Here is a 21,535-nt window from a genome sequence, read left to right as displayed (position 1 = left end):
TTAACTTTTACAAGAAACGCCAACAAAGTTGGTATTATTTGCTTCATTAGAATGTTTACTATAAGAGCTAGAAGAACCTTTTTTTACGCCCAAATTTAAATGACTATTAATCGTTTTTTTATCTGTATTAACGAGATTTTTAGCCCTGGGCCAGTTCATCTCGGGACCCACGCTTTACTTCCCTTCCGAAGGAAGAACTCACATTTATGCGAGTTTGTCGGGAGTGGGATTCGATCCCAGGTCCTCGGCGTAATAGTCAAGTGTTCTAACCATCACACCAGGTCCGCTCCACGTTAGTGTTCTCTGAAACAGTCTATATCTGAAAAAATCCTGGATGAATTCTTCAGATAATCACAAGGAAAATATCTGAAAGAATCTATGTTAGAGAAACCCTGGACTCTGGAAGAATCATGCGAGGAATTATAGAATGATTTTTTTATCAAATCAATGAAAGAATTCTAGAGGAAATCCAAGAAGATTCCGGGAAGTCATTCGGAATGCCACTGAAGGCATTCAGAGGAGAAATCGCTAGAGGAGTCACAGGAAGAATTCCTGAAAGAATCCTGAAGGCATTTCTGAAGAAATCGCTCAAAGAATCTCGAAAGGAATCCCAAAATAATCGATGAAAGATAACCGGGTTAAACCCCTTAAGGAAACACTGGAGGTATCCTTGAGGAAATTTCAGGCGAATCGGTGAGGAAATCTCGGGAGCAATCCCAATAGGAATACTGGTAGAAATACTGGATGAAATCCCGGGAGGTATCCACAAAGGAATATCAACTGAAATCGGTAATATAATCCTGGAAAGAATCTCGGAAAGAATCCAGGGACTTATCCGTGATAAGAACCCATGAGAAATTTCACAACAAATTCCGGGAGTAATCCCTAAAGGAAACTGGCGAGAATTAAGCAAAGGAATTCCGGAAAAATCCAAGCAGGTATCCACAGAGGAGTCCCAGCAGAAATAATACATCTTGGAAGACCTCCATGACCCGGGTGGAATCCTAGAAGGAGTTCCTGCAGGAATCGCAGGAGATTTTTTTCAAAGAAATCTCAGAGCAAATTCATCCATTCTGGAAGGTGGGATATGGGGTAATTCTATGAAGGATTCTCAATCCCTGGGACAATCCCGAAAGGAATTAACTGAAAGATCCTGGGAAAAATTCCTGCAGATATTCAGGGAGGGATCCCGAAATAAATGCCAGGAAACCCCGAAACAATCTTGGGAGGAATCCTGAAAAAAATCCCCAAACGAATTCTGAAGAGTATCCCAACAGGAATTCCGGTATAAACCCTGAAGAATCCTCGGAATAATCCCAGGAGGAAATCTTAGAAGGAAGTTCTGAAAAATTCCCAGAAAATTTTTTGGGAGAAATCTCTGAAGGAATCCTGGAAAGGATCATGAACAGAATTTGAGTGGATGTCTCAAATAATCCCGGGAGGAATTCTTACGTGAATACCCAGAAAAATACTTTACGGCGTGCCGGGAAGTATCCAGAATGAAATACCTGGAAGAACTACAGGAGAAATCCTGAGAGGTATCTCTAGAGGATTCCCGGAAAGACCTACATGATGAATCTATGATGAAATTCATTAAACAATTAAGGAGGAATTGCTGAATATTTTTGTGGACAAATGACCTGTATTTTGTTTGTAAAAAAAAAAACAAATAAAGTGCAGATCAAAAAACCATTGTATTCTTCAGGTCCATAAAAATAAATTTTATCAGGAATACACAAATTTCTCTCAATTTACTTGTTTGCTAGAAACTACTCAAAATGAGTAATACAGAATCTTAGAAATTAGTCCTGCACTTCCCAAATTGTAAAGCCGTACCTTTGAGTAGTGCAATCAACGTTCTGGGTGAGGTTTATATGTAGTGCATCCTTTTAACATGCTTACTTTTTCGCAGTATGAATAAATGACATGTCACGAGGACACATGTCTCTTTTCTTGAGTCAGAGTACTTGGCTGTTTGCCACAATCACAAGGTAAGCAGAAAAATAAATAGCTTTCCTCAATAGCCGCAATCACATTCCTCGATACTTCAATGATTTTTTTCTCTCAGTACCCACCCACGTCTGTCTATTGGACCTGGTGGCATCAATAGGCCAGTTGTGTCATAATATAACTCGGTTAAACCACATAACAACATCACATCCTCGACACTCCTCCCCCACAGTCACAGACTCCAAAGTCGAACACGTGCTGCTCGCTTCGGCCGGCCAGGTGGCCTTGATGGCAGTATTTGAACTCTTCGGAGAAAATCTTCGTCGGGCTTTGATCTGGCCGCTGAATTGTCACCCATCATCCTAGAACAACAACAACAGCGCGTCAACCGAAGTGCAGCCAGTGCCGGTGGCTACTCTTTGATTGATCCGGAAACGTGACCACCGGCAGACAGGCAGATATCGCACCGGCGCCGCGCCGTTGTTCGACGAAAAGGCTTCTAAAAACAACCCACAGCGTTGTGCTCTGTCCGGGATTATTGTGCGGTGGTGTCCCATACATTACGCCACGCCGATGGGGAAGGGCGGGGTAGAATAACATTTGGTTCTTGTAGTTCTTTGTTGCATGCAAGTAAAGTTAATAGGAGGATTTTTTTCGTAACCAAGTTCAAAGATGACCCCCATCTCTGAAGTGACAGTATATGAAAGTGGAAACAGACCGCATTCTGACGGCGGGTTATTTGGTGCGAATTATTCCCAATAGAAACAATTCCGATACCAATTCATGAGGAAAACAGTAAGCTCCATTTTTTGGCGTGTTCGATGGGTAAAAATCCACGTCAAATCGAACGCACGGACGGATCGGAAAATTCTGATTCGTTTTCCACCAACTACGTGTGCGGTCGGTTTTGGGGTTTCCGCTTAACAACGAATTGAGTCGGAAGAAAATCTGAGAAATGGAAATGCGTTCACACGCAATCCTGACCAGTAGGGTCACTACACTAGTATTAACTCCCGAAGAGAAAAGTATTAGAAACAAATTTTTAAAAAATACATAATAAACGTTCAAAATAAGCGGTGATTAGATGTTTGATGCAACTATTAATTTGTTTTTTTTTTCTTTGTAGGAAAAATCCAATATATGTCATTTGCATATTTTTTTTGTGGGCGTATTAAAAATCGAAAGTCATGGTCAAAGACAGTACACGTGTATGGAATCTTCAAACTGAAAATGTAACAATAACTTGTCATTTCGTTAAGAAATCTATCCCAAAAGTCACCGAACGTATCATGGCGCCAGTATGTAGACGCAAACCGGTTCATCCACCCTACCAGTTTCTCGAGTGGCTTCGTCCTGTTGTCGAATTGCTGTTTGCAGAATACACAGAACAAAGCAAATGGTTCCGAGAAGGCACAAGCCCCTACATATTAACTATCCAAACATTTTTCGTGCTTCAATTTTTCCAGATAGCTTCGAATTCCGGGCAACGGCTCAACAACCAACGGTGACGTAGTAGTTTTAAATCAATATTGTGCGATTGAGTCATCAAGGTGGCTAGCTGCCTTCATATTTATATTCATTCGGTGAGACTTCATTTTATAATTATACATATTTCGCGAGAAAATTATAACATAATTTTATTAGAATCGCTATCGTTTTCCTCTACACTCGGATATGCTTCGTTCAGAATTAGTTTTTGAAATTATTATTCATAGTTGTTATACGAAATATTTTTCCAAGATCTTTTACTGATGATAGAAAAATTTTGTCTTTCATCATCAGCTAAAGATCTTGCAAAAACGTAATACTAAGTAGAAATGCATAGTCAGAATTCTAGAGCACAATAAAATGTGGGTTTCAAGCGAATCTTGTCTAGATATAAATTATTCCTAATTTGAGCCCACAAATGCTCGGCATCAACAATGTCCCATAGCATCCATTAAAAAATACGAACTTTTTAGAAGGTAGGCATTATAGGCGCTATTAATATTAAATAACAGCTCTATCTTTCTTATATACAATAACATTTCGTTTTGAGTTTTTAATAAAGAAACTTTCTTTTTATAATTGTTCGAATTAGCCAACAGTTTATTAAAATTGAGAGGTCAGAAGGATGTTCTATAGGTATATCTATAGAAGTTTCCAAATAAATCCGTGGAAAAACTCATGAATAAATCCTTGAAAACTGGACGCTTTTCTTGAGACATTTCTGAAGGGATCTCAGAAGAAATTTTAGAAGAAATCCCTGAAGCACTTTCTAAACGGATTTTGTGGAACAAGTAGGAAATCTTGAAATAATCTTTGAAGAAAAATCTGAAGAAAACCACAGGGAATTCACGTATGAAAAAATCAAAATAGATTGTCAAAAAAATCCGAAAAAAAACATCCAGAGAAACTTCTTGGGATACCAGTTGGAGGAATTCCTAAAAATATCTCCTGAGATATTTCCAGAAGCATTCCTAATACAAATTCTGGATATTCTGAAGGAATTCCTGGAGAAATCCGTGAACCATTTCTGAAGGATTAGTTGGAGCAATATCAGGAAATATCTTCTGATAACATTCTAAAATAAGTTCTAGCAAATGTTTCTGGAGAAATGCCGGAATGAATTCTTAAAAGAATCCGTGGAGAAATTTCCTAAAATCTAGGGGATTTTTTGAGAAAATATTTTAGAATTTCCCGAAAGCATTCTTGAAGAGACATTTGCAGAAACCCCTGAAAGAAATCCAGCTAATGCCACTGAAAAAAAAATCATGCAAAAATCTATGGAGAAATCCATGTGGAAATTCTTGGAAACTTCCCTACGGAAATTTCCAATTGTCTCGTTCGAGAAATTTCTTAAGTAATGCCTGAACGAATTCGTGGAGGAATATCTCACGTTTTTTAAGGAATCCCTGGAAGAAATTCCAAAGAATACGTTGAACTAATACGTGAGTGAGGGAAAATGTGGTGCCTGCTTGAAACATAGATCAAAATAGACCCAGGTAACCAATAAGCAATTAAAGTGACCTTGCCAATCTGCTGTATATGTGCTATAAGTGCTATTTAAATGCAGATTTTGGCCCAATATATGACTGATTAAATGCTTAACCTTCCTGTCCCTCCGATTGTTAAAAATAAAAACAAAAAATTTTCCCCTGCTCATTTTTCCCGCTGCATACCTATTCTCTCCCTTTCTCTTCTCAGTTGTTTCCTCTCGCTCTCTTAAAAGTGCTTGTGATGATTTTTTTCCTCGATTCCGCGAATTTCAGTTCGGGGTGTTGGTCTAGTGCCAACGATCCGTCAGCGTGAAAAGACACTCGGGCAAGTGAGACTATTCCTCCTTGTGTGCGCCGGTAGGATGGACTTTTTGACTGCCGGTGATACGTATATAAATTGGTGAGCTCGTTTCATGCTATTTTTTATTGTAAAAATTTCAAAAAATGTTATTCTCCCATGTCACAAATGGTTGGAATAGTATCTCTTCCCAAGTAAAATTTTAAGTTTTGTTCGGCTCTATAAGAGATCTTCATTGCTAATTTTATAAAACTTGCATTAAAACTGATTTATACATCAAAACCTCTTGATAACCTCTTTAAGAGCATCTTCCAGCTAAGTGGACCACTCTCAGAGAGGTTTTGCAAGCCATGTTAAGAGTAGCAATAAAATTGTTTTAAAACCTAGTTGAAAAAAATCCATTCTCGAAAAGAGGTTATGATGATTGTTGTTGTTTTTTTTTTCACCAAAAAATATGACAGCGCAAGATGCAGAGAAGCTTCTTCAATGGCACGTAAAGTTCATTCGTCAGTAAATCATAAATCATTCGTAAGTAGAAACCGATCATTCAAAGTGATATTTTAGTAGTTATTGTGTTGGGAGGCTTATGCGCATTTAATTTTACCGTGAATATTTGAGTTGTGGGAACATAAAATTAATGCGTTTCGGAAAGGTGAATATTATCATCTTGGAGTGAAATAAATCAATTTGTTAATTTAGTAAAACTATCTCGAATCACAAGAAAACACAGCTGAGAGTGTTTATTTATGTGGGCATATGGAAATGGCGGCAAACTATCAATTCATTGCTTATTTGAGCAAAATTAACTATTTTCCAGTCACGTCAGCTAATTCTTCAATATAGCGACGACCATACTTAGCGAAAATAAACGAAAGCAAGGTTACTTTTATGATGACCGCAATAAACCTAGCAGTGTCGTAGTTTCTGCTTTTTCACCAACAGATGTCGTTACTAATCGACCGGGTCGCCATCTGTTGAGAGTTTGAATAGTTTTATTGTGGTAATAGTAAATGCCAGAAGGTTTACATATCGGAGAGTTTTGTTTACTCTTAAAATTTGGCCTGATGGATATCTTCAAGTATACTATAACATTTCATCAATGGTTTACATGAAAGTAGTCATAAAACTTTGAATTTTAATTATTGCTGCGATAAAACCCTAATAAAAATCAAACAAAACCAATCAGCGATGGAATTGTTATTTGGGTCACTATTCATAAATGACACGCTTTGACAGCCATCTCTGTAAATTTAACGAATAATCTTTGAACAGTTTGTTACCACAAGTTTTGGCGTGAAATTCTAGAATACAGTTTCAATAAAATATTCATTTCGTCCTGATAAGAGTGATAAGAGCCGCTTCTGTCCGCGTCGACTAGGAGCACACTGTACACCTTCATTGCACTGGAGCCAAGGATGGATTTTTATCGGTGAGTTCGCTCCATATTAAAACAACTATTTGATATGATTCATGAAAGTAAACCATATTTCACGTGTATTTACCCAACAAATATTGCAAGGTTCGTCACGTTAAGTGTTGGCACAAGTTCTCAAATCACCTTTTGTTAATGATGATTTTTTTTCTCATTTTTGCATTGAGAAAATAACTTGAATGGTTCGTCGACATGTATAATAGTTTAGCCAAAATGAAAACGTGTTTTGATTCATGTGAAGGTTGCATGAATCAAATTACTTACCAAAGTGAATTCAGATCATGAGACTTTCCCCCTTCCTCAGTAACAAAAACTCCTTTCCACCATACTTTTCATACCGTCTCACTCAATGCGGACGCATGAAAGTACTGCTCTATGGATTTACACTATCAAGCACATTATAAATTATAAATCTTTTCATCTTATCAGATAGAAGGATGTTGAAATATCCTAAATATCCGTTCAAACTGTCAGAGCCACACGGACACTCAGTGCGGACAAGCCTGTTTGAATTTCTTGGAGATGATGGAAGGATCTCGGTCTCTTGCAGCAACGTACGTCATACTAACATTCCTTCCATTCCTCAATAACCGAATGGACGTGGCCGGCGCCGTTATTGACTAAATAAAGTTTGGAATTCTCGAAAACGCACATCGAGAGCGGTAGATACTCACAAGCTTCGTTTGTTGGTTCCTTGCGCATCATCCCTCGACAAAGTTTCAGGTAAAGAAATATGAAAAAGTTTACCATACTTTGTATTTTAATAACATGTTTCTAAAGCGAGATAATAGCAAGTAGATCTAACTGTTTGCAAATAAATAATCCCATCCTGAAATTCTAAAAAAAACTTGTCTCAGAAATTTCTGAAAAAATATGTTCTTTGAAGAAATTCCTGTAGTAGTTTTCAAAGCAATTCGTGAAAGATTTTCTGAATAACAAAACCTAGATGAATTTCCTTGGAAAAAAATCCTTGGAGAAATTTCTGAAGGAGCCCTTGAAGGAATTTCCAAGGTCATCTCTGAAAGAATTTATGAAAGAAACTTTGGAAGAATTTCTCAAGTCACTGCTGAATGATTTTCGGAGGAAAACTTTGAAGAAGTGTCTGAAGCAATTTCGAATTTCTGTTTTTTTAATAAACTGCTGGAAATCTTTTTGAAGTAATCTGTGGAAGATCTCGAAAGGATCACCTGAGGAATTTCTGAAAGAATCCATGGAGGAATATCTGATGGAGGCCATGGAAGCTTTTCTAGAGGAATGCCTGGAAAAGTTTCAGGGAGGAATCTTTAGAAAAATTCTGAAGGAAGCTCTAAAGAAACTCGTGGAGTACATCTGAAACAAGCCAGGCAATATTTTCTTTGAAAATGCCTGATAAAACGCTTGAAGGAACCCGAGGAAGATTTATCTTTAGCATTCCATGTAGCATTTTCGGAAGAAATCAGTGAAAGTTTTTCTAAAAAAGTTCTTGTAAAAAATCTGAAAGAATGTCTAACAGTAATTCTGAAGAAATTACTACAGAAGCACTAAAAAAAGGTGAATACCTGTAAGATTTTCTAAGTAAATCTTTGGAAATGCTTTTGGGTGATCTGTACAGGAATTTCTGAAGAAACCCCTTGGAGGAATTTTCAAAGCAATCTATGGAGACTTTTCTAAAGAATCCATTGAGAAATATTTTAAACAACCCCTAGAGAAATATCTGAAGTAGTTTCTGAACTATTTTAAAATGGAAAGCTAGAAGAGCTTTCTGGAGGAATTCTTTGACTAATTACTTAAGAAAATTCTGGAAGCCTCTCTGGAGGTAATCCTGAAGATCCATGGAAGTTTATGTGAAGAAATCCCTGAAAGATATTCTAAAGGCATCCCTCAAGTTATTTCTGAAGAAACCTCTAGAATAATTTCTGATGCAATCCACTTCTGCAGATGAAATTACAAATCGACTACGTTCTAATTGATGGACGGCACTTTTTCAATATTATCAACGTCAGGGCCTATCGCGGCGCTAACGTCGACTGTCACAGTCACAGTCACTACTCAAAGCTCTCCATCACCAACAATGTACGACACCGACGACTGGAACAACCGAATATCGTCTTTGCGCTCGCATAAAATCTCGAGGCAGCGTTTCCGGACGGGGGTGAGTTCCAAGACTGCTGCAGCAGCTGGAGTAAATACAGTAAAAGCAGCCATCAACGACGTTGCCAAGAGTCCTATCCCTATCAGATACGCTGAACGAAATCTGGGAATCATGGGAATCCCTAATTCCATGGAAAAATTGTGCGTAGATAACCATAACCAGAACAGGATGCGCAGACCCACTTTTTCGGAAAAAGCACTGCTGTTTGCAGCATAGATGTCCCATGTTTTATGGTAATCCCTATTAACATGGGACAACTATGCTGCACATGGCCAAGCACTTTTGAGATTTATACGTTAAATTCTTTTGGAAATTCAAAATATACCGCAAGGTTTCGCCACACGTCACCTAAAACGAATGAGTTCATGGGAAGTTACCAAACTGGTTTCATCGACGGCCGGTCCTACAATGACCCAAATATTTATCGCTCGACAAATCCATTTCTAGCGGAATACCAGGTCCCAACGACATCAAAGCGGCTTGCGATAGTATCGACCGGTCTGGAGCTATAGAAAATCATGGACGAGAATTTTCCTTTCCAGACTGATCAATAAACAAAAATGGAGAACTGCGACAAGGTGACGAACTCTCATGCTTGCTTCTCAACATCGCCCTAGAAGATGTTAGGCGACTATCTGGGCTCAACATCTGGTAAACGACTCTCATGAGATCCAGTCAATGGCTTGGCATGTTCCAAGAATGCCTGACCACATCTCAACAAAGTTGGTGTTCGCTACAGATCTTCTTTTTGTCGTAACGTCCCTACTGGGACAATCCTGCTTCACAGTTTCCAAATCAAAGAAAATCAAAGAAATTTCCTTTACGAATGAAACAATCAACCAATCCTTTACGAAACGTTCCTGGGCCGAACGAAAATCGAATCCGTCATCCCCAGCATGATAATGCTAGATATAAACAAGCCGTTACATCTGTGGCTATATCGGCCCTTCGCCACATATCTGGTTGGTATATGAACGTGTGAAATATTCCGGTATAATTAGTTGATTGCGTTAATGTGATGTAGAACAAAAATTGTAAATGAAACAAGTTCGAATGAGAATAATTTCGCTTGGTTGACAAAAAAATAATACAACGTCTTCCACAACTAATGCTCCATCTTTTCCATCGATTTTGATCGATAAAGATGTTTGATTCAAGACATAAAAAAACGATTTTTTATTTTACGAACTTGACGAACAAGCCAAGCCACGTGAATCCCTGAATTGAAGCTTACAGACCTCTTAGGAAACTGTAGTTCACCGATGCAGCGAACAGTATCTCTCTGCAAAGGAAACAGATTCGGCTGCTGCAAAAGAAGATTAAAAACTTTCGCTGCCAACCGTAGTAAATTATTAATTGCGAAACTTGTGCCATGTTGCTGGTTCGCACAACACACTGGCTCTACAACACAGTAACGCTTGTGTGATGTTCGGTTGCAAACATTTGCTACGCAATGCACTGCACTGCTTCAGATACTTGAGGAGAGTCGACCTATTTTGTGCGATAAAAAAAACCATGGTGGTGTGCTATTCAAAACTTTTGGAAGGCAAATGTAACGCGCGCAACAGGGTATCCTAGCTAGGACTCATTGGTAGAAACTTCTACGAGCAATTAGCAGCCCAACAAGATATAAATTAGGTCCAAAGTTGATAAATGATGCCGACCTCATCCTGTAGCAGTCCCATCCCAGGAAACACTTACTAGTCCAATAGCGAGAAATATGTTGATGTCTTGTGGAAAAGCCGCACTGAGCATACTATTTTTTCTTGGAATAGAGTCATTATTGAGACAGGGGTTAATTCTCAGCTTCATGTTTCCGTGTTCTTGACCACTGCTACACTGTTAGTAAGAGAAAGCTTAATTCACCGATTTTGTATATCGTGTGGCAGACTTGTTCTTCGCTCGTACTAGAAATCAAACCCAGACAGACTCAGCATGGTCTTTCAGAATACGTCAGAAATAATCTATTAATGGTTCCAGTCGCCAATTTGACTCCAGGTTTATTTTTGCCCATCATTATCCTACTGTCGTCGTCAATGGCCATTGAAATCTAACAATAAACACAGCGGGAAATAAAATTACGAGAATATAGTTAGATGTAAAACGCAAATAGCCGTGGAGGTGAACTGGAAGGAGACTGACGATGCCGTAACGCGTTGCCCAACGTGCTGTCGATCTGTTGATGGCTTCGCTAAACTTACCGGAAACCGTTTGCTGATGGCGAAAGTTACGGAATGATTCTGTAATGCTTTGTATTCGAATTTATAACCTGTACCGTTGGGTAACTTTAATCAGTTGGGTGAAACAGATTGACAGCAACTTCTTATAAAAAGTTCGCCTAAGAAATTTTGATAACAAAATTTCTAATCATCGGATCGGATATTATGTAAAATATAAAAGCAAAAACTGACAATGAAACTAAACAATGTTTTGTCTGAAAAGAAAACTTTGAGATTTTACAGATTAAACCATGGTGAGGTTACTAACAAAAACCGCTGGCAAAGGAGTAAAAATCAACGTTTTTCAAAGAAATTTTATAATTCATTTCATTTTCCGTTGTAGTTTCAATTATCATAAGAACCCAAAGAAATGGAGCCTCGAGGACAGTTTTATTCCAGTTGACTTCTGGGTCAGGAAGGCTAAAGATAGCATAACCGACCTTTTAGCAAGGACCCATTAGTTGAAATTGCAATGATTTCATCAGAAAAGTGCTTAGTTCCTTCCATGTATTATTGTATATTACGTCGAGGCAAGAAGGTTGAGAAGTAAAAAAACTAGCGTAGAATTTTTTGGGGTTTAAGGGTTTAGGGTTCAAGGCACGATAGGTTTAGATTATTTGTCATAAGCATCCACTTTGAACTTCAGAATGCACCTGAGTGACTTTCAGAAATTTTACAGATATTCAAGGTCCTTTCAATAGCCCTGAAATGATCTACGGGCTCTAAAGTGGCCAGTATTCATCCTAATTTTGTGATACCTACTCCGGTTCTATCCGTAGACTTTCGCAATGAAACAGGAAGTAATCTACGGCGTATATTAAGATTTGTAATAACAGTGCGAGATGCAGGTGGCCTCCGCAGACGTTCGGCTATGGAACGGCCCGGTAGGGACAAGGTAGCCTTAGCAAAGCTACATGTAGCGGACGCTAATAAGCCCGGTAGAGTACGCAAGCTTAAAATGGGCTGGTCAGTGTGCTAACTGATCTTACACAAGCCACCGGAGGTTTGCTTCAGGTGTCTGGAACCAGGACACAAGCTATAGGACTGTAAAGGCCATGACAGGAACAAACTGTGTAAGCGATGCGGCGGCCAATGCCATAAATCACAAGGCTGCACGAGTCCACGTGTTTAATTTATTCCGGGAAATCCGTCTAAGGTGCCCAATCATCATAAGAGCCAATGGGTGCTGACAAATCACTGTGCAGGTAACGCAGCTGAATCTGAACCACTGACTGTGACGCAGCACAACAACTGTTTTGTCTGAGAAGGGGGATGGATGTTGCCATCATAGCGGACCCATATCGAGTACTCGCCGGCAACGGCAATGCTAGAGACACTGGCCATGCTAGATGTTGATCTAGCTTATGTCGGTACCAAGAGCATTTTTAGTCCGAACGGAGTCGATTATCGACGTTACCTTTGGTTGTCCTGCTGGCCTAACAAGTATTTCGAACTAAAGAGTAGACGATGGCTACACTCACAACGATCACCTGGCGGTTCGCTTCAGAATCGACAACAACAACATCAGGCAGCGGATAGAGCAAGAGGCGGCTAAGCCAAGGCCAAGCGCCCTCGTAGGTGGAAGACATCATACTTCAACGACGAGGTTTTTAGGGAGGCGTTCCGCCGTGAGCAAAACCTACTCAGTGTGGGCGATCTGGTAGCCGTGCTCTTGCGTGCGTGCGATGCTTCCATGCCTTGGAAAGTTCACTATAGAAATGGGAGACCACAGGGATACTAATAGATTCAAGCGATTGCAGATATGCGCCACGCCTGTCTATGGACTAGGTTGTGGATCCAGCGAACATGGAGTGAGGAAGAGTAAAATGAACGACGGGTGGTGTACACCGCTGCCAAAGTTGCGCTGAAGACCGAAATAAGGGCAAACAAAAAGGACAGAGTTCCTAACCTGGCCTTAAATGTAGCTATTGCAGAGGCTCCCGGGATATTCAGATCTGCGAAGCAGAAATGCCTGGACGCCGGTGTTTTCTCAGAGGTTTAAAGAGGCAGAACCTGGTACCGTTGCCAAAGTCAGGGAAACCAAACGAAGATCCGTCGGCATTTAACCAATATGCTTGATCACACGGCGGGAAAGGTACTCAAAAAGATCATCCTCGACAGAATGTTGAGGCACACCGAGGGTCTCTCGAGTACCAGTACGGCTTCCGGAAGGGGAGGTCGACCCACCCTAGACGATAGCCTGTCGCTTACAAAAACCGCCGAGAAAGCACTCTAGCATAAGGCTTTACGGGGCTTCATCAGAATCATCCATCATTGCTCTCAAACTTCGAAGATGCAAATCTCGAGTTCTACTGCATGAAATGGGCTGAAAATTTGATCGTTTGTATGCTTACAAGTGATGAACAATCCATTAGGTTTTCAGTTAGATCAGTCCATTGAAACTTGAGGTTTGCATCGTCAAAGTTTCGAGGGTAATGATGATGAAAGAGACGGAAGATAGCGAAAATAACACGGTGTCCCGTATCACCGGGGATTTGTCACTGTACTGTACAGTAGTGACTCTAAATGTAAGGAACACGTTTAATAGCGCCAGTTGGGCGGTAATTGCCGGTAGCATTCTCCGCGCACACGAACATGTGCGTGGAACATATTATCTACCATAGCTGACTCCTAGATTCACACCCTAATTCTCCCTACTAACAAACACTCCTTCCCGTGACATAGGACCTTCCCGTGAGGAGATATCCACGGTTGCTTGTAGCACTGGTTGTCGAACTAACTTTCCTTCCCTAACCCAATGATCGTAAGGATGTGGCCGGCGCTGTTATTGACTTTTCAAATATTTAATTCTCAAATTATGCGCATTGGGAATGGTTATCTATTTCCAACCAGCACCAGCACCATTCATTGTATGTGTAACTTCGATTGTTCTGGTCAATCTCGAAGTATCAACTACGATGTGTACGGTTATCTTTGCTCTGCTTTGCTTTAAAATGTATAATCGACATTCAACATCACCGAGAAAAACCAATTAAAACCATCCAATAAATGACATACATAGTTTAGTAACATAAACTACCACAAAAAGTTTACAGAATATTATAAGAGACAAGATATTTCGTGAGTTTTCGTCGATTCTCTCAGCTGAAATAGCTACGATACAATAAAAATATGGTATATTCAAGCATTCTCTTACCTTATAAGCCGTCCCAATCGTCTAATTTTCGAAACAGTTCAGGACCAATTTTTTCTCCTTCCTCAGCTGTCTGCGTAAAAAAACTCTCTTCAATGTTCACGGCGTCGTTTTTGCTGCTTCATTGACATTTCCGTGTGGCAATTTTTTTGCGGTTTTATTTGCGTCGGTAATACAAAAACACAAACACTTGTATGTCCTGGACTAATTTCGCACTTTTTATTACTCGATCAATTCACTCTTCCTCGATGGCGCCACTGTGGTAAACTAATATTCTAACTTTGGCTTCGCTACATCATTTCAAAGAAACACGCACTTTTCCAAAACACTAGATGTGGGAAAATTCAATCACCACCACAAAACTGCACGCTGGTTGTGTTTGCCCAGGAATTCTGCAACAGCCTCGCGTTACTTTTTGTGCTATCGATTATAGCCACTGAAGCGTAAAAAAGGATAAAACAGCGCAAAATAATGATGAGAAACCTTTGCCGTATAGAGTGCGGGCAGAACGACCAGGACGAAAAGTTTTACCACCGCCGTCCTCGTGTCATTTCACTGGTTTTTCCTGCTGGGCCAAAATACTACAACACATCGAGCACTGATAATAGTCACTGTTATCGAGACCCCGGAGAGCCCCGGAGCCAGAAACACAATGCACACAAACGATAACGATGATGGCGATGATGATGTTGATGATGATGATGGCGGTGATGATTATGGTGATGAACCAAACCATACCATGTTTGCAATACGGACAGGCAGGAGAGCAAGCTCGACAAACATAAAGCTTCACGATGGAATGATGGTAGCACACTGACTAGCGGGTGGACAGTCGGCAGCTAGCTAGCCGAGTTCTGCCTCCCAGCCAAGTTGGAGTTCTGCAGCATTGCATAGCTTTACACACAAACACACCGCACCGGGATGGGATGGCAGGCGCGCCGATCAGCTATCCTCCCGCGTAGTAAAGAGATCCCAGATGTGCAGGAGACTGCTGCTCACGCTCAGCACCGTCAGCACTATTCGAAACGAACGAGCTAAGCTTTTTAGATTGACACTTATAAGATGAATTCATGGAATGTGATGTTGGCCGTTAAAAGCAAGCAATTTCCGGCTACGTTCGGATACGCTGAAACATTTTCCCATGTTTAATTCAGGATCAATAGATCTAACACGCAAAACACTACCACAAAACCCCTACACACAACACACAGAGCAACAGTGAAAAGCAGTGCCAAGCAATTTGCTGGGTTCTAGGTACCAACTGTAATAAACTGCAGAAACACGGAGCACAAACAGCGTAGCACGTGGTGGTTACGTTACGACAACCGCCTACGCACTGCAACGGAGACAATGTTACTCACTCGAAAGTACCCTGGCGATGGCAAAAATCGTCCCGACTAATGTACTCTCGTGTCTCGGAGTTTTCACTTTCGGTCGTTGTCGTCGGCCATCATCGTTGTCGGGGGCCAGAACGCGACGGGCCCACCAGATCTCTCGCTGTTGGCTTGGCATGGCCGGCATCAGACAGAGCCGGATGGGTCGTAGCTGGTTTGGGTTTTCCCATCCTATAAGAACCAATTATAAAAGTGATTTCCATTTTAACTTGAAGTTGCCTCAAACACGATATTTGTTATGAGGTTTCCATGTTAAAATAAAATACATAAAAAAGGGGGCGCATGGTCGCTGGTAGTTTAACTGAGAGACCTAATTAAGCTAATTGTGGGCAGGCTCTGCACCACAGTTTCAATAGGGTGTAAAAAAAACTAAACTCAAAAGCATTTTATGTGAAAAATAAGTTAGAAAAAAACGAACGATATTGCATTGGCCACAAGCAAAAAAATAGCTCAAAAATAGTCGTCGGTCTAGAATGGGTGGTGCGTTAAAAGATTTGTACTAATCGTTGATGTACATCGTAATCAATCACTATACTACTACATTGTAACTCTATTTATCATTTATCCAGCCAACATAGTTTTTTTTATGGTTCAGATTTTGGAGGAGAGCATGTCTTGTTCCAAATACATCAAGGAACAGAGATGTGAATTGTAAACAATATCGTTGGAGTCAGTCGTAGCTAGAGGGCCAGGCCCCCTCAGCACCCCCCCCCTCCCATATTTTTTTTCCTGACTTTATATATGGAAATCAGGAACAATGTGAAAACAACTATTTGAATGGCAAACATAGATCTATAATAGATATTTATTTGCCCTTAATATGTATTTAAGTTGATAATTATTGGAGGCTATTCTCAACTTGTCACACTTAACAAGGTTTAAGTACCTAATTTACTCTTTAAGTTTTGCTTAGAAATATTATATAATCAAAATTATATAAGTAATAAATTTGATGGGTATCCCAAAGAATTACTGAATTTTCTAGCAGAATTACTGCGAAATATTGTAAAGTGCTTCCTTGTGGAATTCAAATATCGTAAGAAAAAAAAAGTCTGGTAGAATTTACAATGAAATTCCAGCAGAAGTTTTTAAGCCCCTAGAGAAAAATGATGTTCCATAATAAGATTGGGTCCATATAGCTGAAGCGTGAATGCGATTGTATTCATTAAAACTATGTGATTTCTAGTCGGTCACTATAAACTTCGTTGGCTTTCTTGGGCATCGATTATCTGCCCGTCTATCAAACAAAGCACAAATTCGAATGGTGATTGAGGAAGTTAAAATATCTATAAAAGTTGTCATTGAACTCTAAGCTGAGATTCAGGTGTAATCCTAGTTTCAACGGTACGCCATAAAGATGAAGATGACAAGAACGAAGCCAGCTTTTCGGTTAAATAGGGGGAGCAACTTGATTGATGGTTTACACCACCCTACTAAGACTGGCACTAGTTTCAGGCATTAGACTGCCTATGTATTGTTCTGTTTTCATTTCTCGTTCTATCGATAGCATTATATTCTAAAAGCAGCGCTTCACTCTTCAGCAGTCACGCTGCTGTATTTTGCACATGACGTTGATAAAAACTCGCCTTTTTTTACACAAATCAGCGTGGCGCTTCAGTTTTATCGTTGTGAGTAAATCCTTGCCGGAGTTTCCCTAAAGACAGTTCAATATACTCCCATAATGAATATACTCATTTCAGAACATATTCTTATAGAAATGTCAATTGACGTATTCCTGGAAGAATTTTTGAATGTTTTGTCGTAGAAACCTTAAAACTATCACTGGAGAAAACTTTCTAGGAGTCAATGTAAGAACTTCTGAAGGGAATCCCTGGAGAAATTCTTGAAGAATTTTTTGAAGGTATTTCCGGAGAATTCTCAAATCAATGAATTCTTGGAAATATTCTTTTGGATGAATCGCAGGAATGTATTCAAATAGAAATGCCTGGAGGAATTTAAGAAGAAATTCCTAAAGGAATTCGTAGTGCATTTTCCAGAGAAATTTCGGGAGGAAACCCTGGATGAATTCCTGAAGGATTTCCTGGAGAAATGTCTGAAAGCGCTACTAGCATATCAGTACTTAGTATTTATTTATATATTGAATCTGTCGATAAACTCCTTACAGATTTCTCGAAGATAATTGTGAAAGAGTTCCTGGATGACTTCTTGGAGAATTTCCTCGCTCCTGTATCCCTCTCAAATTATCTTAAAGAATTGCAGTAGAAATCGCTTGAGGAATTCCTCTAGGAATCCTTCAAGTAATTCAAAAAATCTTCAGGTAATCCTAGAAAATATTTTGGGTTAATCCCAGGAAAAGATAATGAAATGATTTCTGTAGTTTCTGACCCCTGAATAATTTTTTGAAAAGATCCCAGGAGGATTTTCTGAAAGAATCACTACAGAAATCACTAATTCCTCGAGCAATCCCTGAAAGAATTCCCGGAGCAATCCCTGGAGGAATTCCAGGAGAAATCCCAAGAGGTATGCCGGGGCCCGGGAGTTAACCCTGTAGGAATCCCTGGAGGAATTTCTGATAGCATACCTCGAGGAATCCCTGGATAAATCCTTAGAGCAATTATAGGAGGAATTCCTGAAGAAATTTCCGATGAAATCTCTTGAGGAATGCCTGAAGGAATTCGCAGACAAATTTCTGGAGGAATCCTTGGAGGAATTCCTGGACGAGCTTCTGGAGGAATCTCTAGAGGAATTCTTGGAGAAATTGCTGAAGGGATTCATGGAGGAATCTATGGAGGAAATCCTGGAGGAATTTCTGGATAAATTGCTGGCGGAATTCCTGGAAAAATTGTTATAGAGATTTCTGAAAGTATACTTAGAGGAACTCCTGGAACAATCGCTAGAGGAATTTCTGTAGAAATCCCTGGAGGAATTTCTGAAGAAATAACTGGAGGATTTCCCGGAGAAATTCCTCGACGAATGCCTGGAGCAATCCTTGGATAAATTTCTGGTGAAATCTCTAGAGGAATTCTGGGGGAGGGGGGGTCTCTGAAAGACTTCCCGGAGCAATCCGTAGATGACTTCCTAGAGAAATCCCAGGAGTAGTACTGCACCGATCGATCCTTATTCTTGGGAAAATTCTGTGAACTATCTCTGTAAGAATTTCTGGAGGAATCCCTGAATGAATTCCTGGAAGAATATCTAGATAAATTCTGGGAGGAACCCCTGGAGAATTTTTTAAGAAAAATCCTAGAGAAATTCCTAGGAAAGTTCCCATAGGAATTTCTGGAGGAATTCTAGGAGGAATTCCAGGAGGAATTCTAGGAGGAATTCCAGGAGGAATTCTAGGAGGAATTCCAGGAGGAATTCAAGAAGGAATTTCTGCAGATATTACAGGAGGATCCATTGGGGGAGGGGGAAGGGAATCCTGGAGGAATCCTTGGAGGAATCCCTAGAGAACCCCTGGAAGAGAAATTCCTAAAAAAAAAAATCCTGGAGGAAACCCAGGAAGAACTTTCAGAGGAATCTCTGGAAAATTCCAGGTGAAATTCCTGAAGATATTCCGATATAATTTCTGAAGAAATCCCTGGAGAAACTCCTGGAGGAATTCCTGAAGATATACCTGGAGTTATTTCTGGAGGAGTTCTTGGTGGAATTCCTTGAAGAAATGCCTGGATGAAATCCTGGCGGAATGCCTGGAATAATTCCTGGATAAATTTGAGGAGAATTTCCTGGGGGAATTTCTGAAACAATCTCTGGAGGATTTCCTGGAGAAATTGACGTAGTAATTTCTGAAGGAATTACTGTAGGAATTTCCGAAGAAATTCCTGATGGAATTCATGGAGGAGGCCCTGAATGAAATCCTGGAGGAGTGCCTGGAAGAATCCCTGGAGGAATCCCTGGAGGTATTCCTAAAGAAATTCCTGAAGGAGTTCTTAGAGTATTCTCTAGAGGATTTCCTAGGGGAATTTCTGAAGGAATGCCTGGAGAAAGTCCTAGAGACATGCTTGTAGAAATACCAAAAGGAAACCCTAGAGAAAATCTCTTGAGGATTTCTGGGGCACTTTCAGGAGAATTTCCAGGAGAAATTCTTGGAGGTATTTTGGCGGAAACTCTAGGGGAATTCCTTGAGGTATCTCAAGGAGAGAGGAATAACTGGAGGAATTCCTGAACGAGTCCCTGCTTAAGAATATGTTTCATGGAATATTTTAGAAATTTCCCCGGGGATTATTTTAGAAAACTGTCCATGGTTTCCAATCATACTAACAGCGTTTCTATTTTTAGAAAATCAAGAGTTCAGAATTCATTCGGATATTTTTTCAGGGATTTCTTTAAAAAATCCGAATTTTCCTTCAGATTTGTTTTATGCCTTAAGCTCCTCCATAAATTTTCCAAAGAATTTCTATAGAGAACCTCCTAAAATCGCTCTCTGATTACCTTAGAAATTCCATAAATTAGGCCACGCAAAAGATGCCCATTTTCAACCTCCTCCCCTCCATGGTACACTTTCTATAATAAACTTCCTCTGAAATTTGTTTATGGGTTATCACACTTTTGTGAACACCCTTCCTCATCGTAATTTATAGAAGTTCCCCATTCAGAAATAACGCAAAAATTTCCATTTCCAAAGTAATCCCGAGTTTTTTTTTTAGGAATTCCTCCATCGATTGCTTCGTAAAATCTATCAGGGCTTCTTCAATAAATTTCTTTATGTTCAATGATTCCAGCAGACAGTGCCAGATTCAGGCCGGATTTAGGCGGAGCAAACCCTATAATGTGTGCCCCCAGAAACAAAATTTTGAATATGTCAACCATACATTCGTTTTCTTTTCAATTTTGTGTATTATTCGTTTTTTTAAATGATTTTTGCGGTTTAGTAAAACACAACTGTTTTCTTCATTCGAATGATACATTTTTCATTTTTTTTTTTTTTTTTTCATTTTCTTACGATGAAGTCAAGTATTAAAAATATTCAGGTCCTGAGATGAACCAGCCTCGGGCTGAAAATCTCATAAATAAAGACATAAAAAAAATCAGGTCGAATATTACGTACTTCTGATGTATAAATTTTCCCATGCAACTCTCCAAAATTTTGACAAATTATTTAAATTAATGAAAAAATGTTACGAACATTTATTTTAATATTTTTGCGCATCTGCCAAGATTCAGGTTAACAGCGAAAATTTTATCTTATTCCGATAGTGCATATATTTTAAACTTATTACCACAATTTGATGTTCGGTAAGCTTGTAGAGTAGGATTTTTCCTACAATTACCACCAAGGACGCAAAATTCTAACTTTCATATTTACGGCGTAAAAGCGTTAATAATACGGACTGATACTAAACGATCGAACTCTTCGAAATAAAAATTAGGTCCTAAAAAGTTTTTCTACTAAAATCAATAATAACTTCCAAGGGGTTTTATAGGAATTCGCGTATGCCAAAATTTAAAAAAAAAACTTTTATAACATACTATAATACCTCTCCAAGTATGAATTTGCGTTTTTTCGAGCGAGAATTCAGATTATGAAATAATCTGAATATCCTTAAAGAACTCAATTATAACTACTCTAGGGCATGTATAAAATAGAATCGTCTACTGAAGTACATTTCATATGGTTTTGTTGAAGAAAATATATAGTGCTTCAGGATTGTTGGGGGCCCTCTAATCGGGGGGCCCGGGGCACTTGCCCCCTTTTCCCCCCCACCTTACATCCGGGCCTGCCAGCAGATATTCTTCCAGAGATTTATGCAGAAATTCATAAAAAGATTCCTTCATGAGCTCCTCTGGGTATTCCTCCATGTATTTTACCAGAAATTCCTTCTGGGTACTTTTAGGAAGTTCCACTCGGATTCTTTAAGAAATTCAGAAATTTGTTCAGATACAATTCCTAGGAAGTTGTACATACATTTCTTTGGAAATTTTTCAAGTGATTTGTCTAGGAATCTTTCTACAAATTTCAGAGTTTATCCAGCCATTCTTTCAGCGATTCCTTTATAAATACGTTCACGAATTTCTCTG

The 21,535-nt window shown here is 39.5% G+C and overlaps 1 protein-coding gene across 3 annotated transcripts in view; it reads right to left on the bottom strand.

The window, feature by feature from the left end:
• Positions 1-15,517, bottom strand: part of LOC109422270 (uncharacterized) — a 106,349-nt gene extending 90,832 nt beyond the window's left edge. Inside the window, exons 1-2 of one of the 3 annotated variants that reach the window (XM_062852952.1) lie at positions 15,425-15,517; positions 14,166-14,490 (exon numbers count right to left, since the gene is read on the bottom strand). The gene's annotated coding sequence lies outside the window, so the exon portion shown is untranslated. Of the gene's footprint in view, positions 1-14,165; positions 15,389-15,420 lie in introns of those variants that run through there. The other 2 variants (XM_062852953.1, XM_062852951.1) reach the window with 2 other exon arrangements.
• Between the last annotated feature and the right edge of the window lie 6,018 nt (positions 15,518-21,535).

This window comes from Aedes albopictus, chromosome 2 (assembly GCF_035046485.1).
Source record: "Aedes albopictus strain Foshan chromosome 2, AalbF5, whole genome shotgun sequence".
Lineage (NCBI taxonomy): Eukaryota > Metazoa > Arthropoda > Insecta > Diptera > Culicidae > Aedes > Aedes albopictus.
Note: the sequence above shows the minus strand (reverse complement) of the source record. Positions and strands in the feature narration are given on the sequence as shown.